At 45.8% G+C, this 3,143-nt stretch overlaps 2 protein-coding genes across 3 annotated transcripts in view; one reads left to right on the top strand and one right to left on the bottom strand.

The window, feature by feature from the left end:
* Window positions 1-3,143, bottom strand: part of LOC144987836 (uncharacterized) — a 147,783-nt gene that overhangs the window by 86,997 nt on the left and 57,643 nt on the right. The window lies entirely within an intron of this gene.
* LOC144987110 (uncharacterized) overlaps window positions 1-3,143 on the top strand; it is a 463,057-nt gene that overhangs the window by 437,193 nt on the left and 22,721 nt on the right. The gene's annotated exons all lie outside the window — the stretch shown is intronic.

Raw genomic sequence — 3,143 nt, 5'->3', positions numbered from 1 at the left:
CGGGGGAAAAGAAATTAAGATAAATACATAATAATAATGATAATAACAACAATATAATAAAACATCTGAACCAAAGAAAGTGGTCTGAGAAGAAGCAGCTCTGAAGCTCTGCAGCTGACGGTGCAGCTTCAGGACTCATGAGGAGGAGCACACTGCAGCGCCTCCTGCTGAAGCATCAGAGAGTCTGCAGACAGAAGATCCTTCCAACAGCAAAGAGGTCTGCAGGAGCTCTTTCCACCACCAGCAACAACCTGAACCAAGCAGGACCTACAAGAAGTTCAGCCACTAAACTTCCACAACTCAGAAGCTCTGAGCTCCGTCTGAGTCTGCAGAGATGCTGAGCTCCTCAGCTGCTGCAGCTCCCACAGTCACATGAAGGTCTGCAGCTGCAGCAGGAAGTCCAGATGTTTGCAGCTGCTGCAGCTCCCACAGTCACATGAAGGTCTGCAGCTGCAGCAGGAAGTCCAGATGTTTGCAGCTGCTGCAGCTCCCACAGTCACATGAAGGTCTGCAGCTGCAGCAGGAAGTCCAGATGTTTGCAGCTGCTGCCGCTCCCACAGTCACATGAAGGTCTGCAGCAGCAGCAGTCTGGTGCTGTTTTCCAGTCTTTGTTCTTCATAGATTCTAAAATAGATTTATTTCTCTGAAGATTTTTTTCCTGAGAGTTGAAAATTTTGAACATTTTCTGCCAGAATTGATCCAAATTGTTTGGATTTGGTTGTTTTGTCTTTTCTACATTTAACCTAACCCAAAGTGGGAGGAGTCATCTTTCTGCAGTTCCTCTGAATCATGGACAGAAGTTGTAGATGTTCCACTAGAACAGTGTTTTCTTCTTCTGTGGATGTTCTAGTGTTCTGAGCACATTGGTAAAGTCTGCTGCATTTTCTGTCAGCTTCCATTTTCAGCATTTGGATCCTCAAAGTTCAGGAAGAAACCGGAATCCAAACTGCTTCCAGTTTCCATGTTTGGGATCTTCTGGACCTGTTGAAGGACACAGATTCTTTCCACATCATGAAGCTGTTCTTCTGAACCCAAACGGCCCACAGTTCTATGCTGATGATGCTCTTCTTCACCAACAGCCTCTCAGATCACAGATGCTGCAGTTTGCTTGGTTTGCTGGAAAGCAGCAGCGCTGCCACGCCCACCTGAAAGAGCCTCAGAGCTTCTCCAGCTGATGTCTTCAACACTGGGACTCCATCCCTTCTTCCATTCATCTTTGAGGCCCAGATCCTCACCTGCTGCTGGCTTTGGTTCAGCAGCTGCTGACTGGAACGCTGAAGCTCAGAGCGTCCGGCGCTTTGATCTTCTGCACATTCAAGTGTGGAACAGATGCAGAGAAAAGCTCCAAAGTTCTCAGAGGAGCATTGATTCAGCAGATCTTTAGTTTCTGGAGACGACTTCAATGGAAGAATGAAAACCACATGGATTCAAACTGAAACTCTGTCAGAGTCAATAAAGTTTTTTCAAAGATGAAGTTCTTGAAGGACAAAGCTCTCCTTCACTGTCAACACACACAGATGATCAGAACAGTTCCACATGTGTCTGCATGTTCTGGGAAGTTCTCCGGTTCCTGGGTTCCTCTGATCACGGGTCCAGCAGCGTGTTTCAGGAACACGGATGATCCAGAACATGGGATCAGACTGAAGTCAGCAGCTTTCAGCTCCTTTTGGGCTTCAAGCCCAGAGAGAAGACAGAAATGTGAGGAAGGCAGAGAACATGAAGGGTTCCTGACAGGAAAGAGAAGTTGGAGCCAGAAAGACTAGAACCGGATCAGGACCAACTCTGGACAGTCCTTTTAGTGGTGGAGCACAGACAGAAGCAGCATCATGTTTGTCACAGAGACGTGAGCTTTGAGGAGCCACTCTGCAGCTTGACCCTCTCAGATGTCAGCAGCTGTTTGTGTCCTCAGATCCAGTCAGACACCAACATGTTCCTCAGAGAACAGCATGTCAGCACACACTGCACACGCTTGGATCCATGCAGACGTGTTGGAAGCCAGAGCTTCAGGCCGGCCTTCAGTGGATCTGTCCGTTCATGCTGAATGGGAGCAGAAGAACGTCTGTTTCAGCTCTGCTGCTTCAGCTCCACTCAAACTGCTGGGAACTCCAAACTCTCTCAGAGGAGAAAAACAGCAGAAAGCTTTCTGCAGCTGCTCTCACAGTGGATCTTCCTCTGTCTTCTTCAGCAGCAGATGATGAAGAGTCACTTTCTTCAGGTTCCTCTCAGTCCTGACCTTCATTCCTCATGGACCAAAGCAGACTGACAGCAGCTCTTTAGCTCCACAAAGAAAACTCTGCAGTTTCCCAAAAACCTTCTGAAGCAGAAAAACCAGGAGACTTCCTGTCTGTCTGTCTGTCTGTCAGTGTTGGAGTCTTCCTCCATCTTCAAATGATGAAGGTTTCTGCTTTGGAACATTCCAGAAAGCCTTTTGAAAGCCTCCTGATGATGCTGGAGGACAGGGAGGAGCGCAGGAGGATGCAGGAGCTCCCAGAGGAGGAGAGGCAGGAGGAGCAGAGGGAGCGGCTGCTGGAGCAGAAGCAGCTGCAGACGCACTTTTGGCTCTGGGCTTCAAACTTTGATCAGGAGGAAGAGGAGGAGCTAAAGAGGAGCAGGAATGCTGGGAGTGGGACTGGAATTCAGACTGAATCCAACATTTAGGGACAAAAATGGCGTCTTCCAGAAATAAATCCATGTTTCAGAAACGGGAACATTCTTGAAAGTCTACCCGGCAACAACTGGGGTTTGGATGAGGAGAAGAAGAAATGCTCCCATTTACACTGCAAAAAAAGAAAAGTTGGTAAAACTTAAAATTGTAAGGCAACAAACTTCGGTAAAATTTTGAGTTAAGGACCTAAACTCAATATTTTAAGTTTTGTGTTGGAGTTTTCAAACTCATTTATCTAAGTTCTTCTAACTCAGTTGTAAGTTGTATGAATTTAAAAGTTCCAGTTGGATTAACTTTGAATCGTAATTTTGACCAACTCAGATGTATGTTACAGTGACCTAAAATGTCACGTAATCCTAATAATGAATCTTAATTTTTCACAACTCAGGCTTAGATGTACAAACTTAATTTTTTAGACTGTAACAAATGTAAATTCCAATTATTGATGACTTCACCAAAGGTTGAAATAGCTTAAATT

Source organism: Oryzias latipes, chromosome 2 (genome assembly GCF_053564925.1).
Source record: "Oryzias latipes strain Hd-rR chromosome 2, Olatipes_Hd-rR_3.1".
NCBI classification, from domain to species: Eukaryota; Metazoa; Chordata; class Actinopteri; order Beloniformes; family Adrianichthyidae; genus Oryzias; species Oryzias latipes.
The sequence above is the reverse complement of the archived record's forward strand: the minus strand, read 5'-3'. Positions and strand labels throughout refer to the sequence as shown.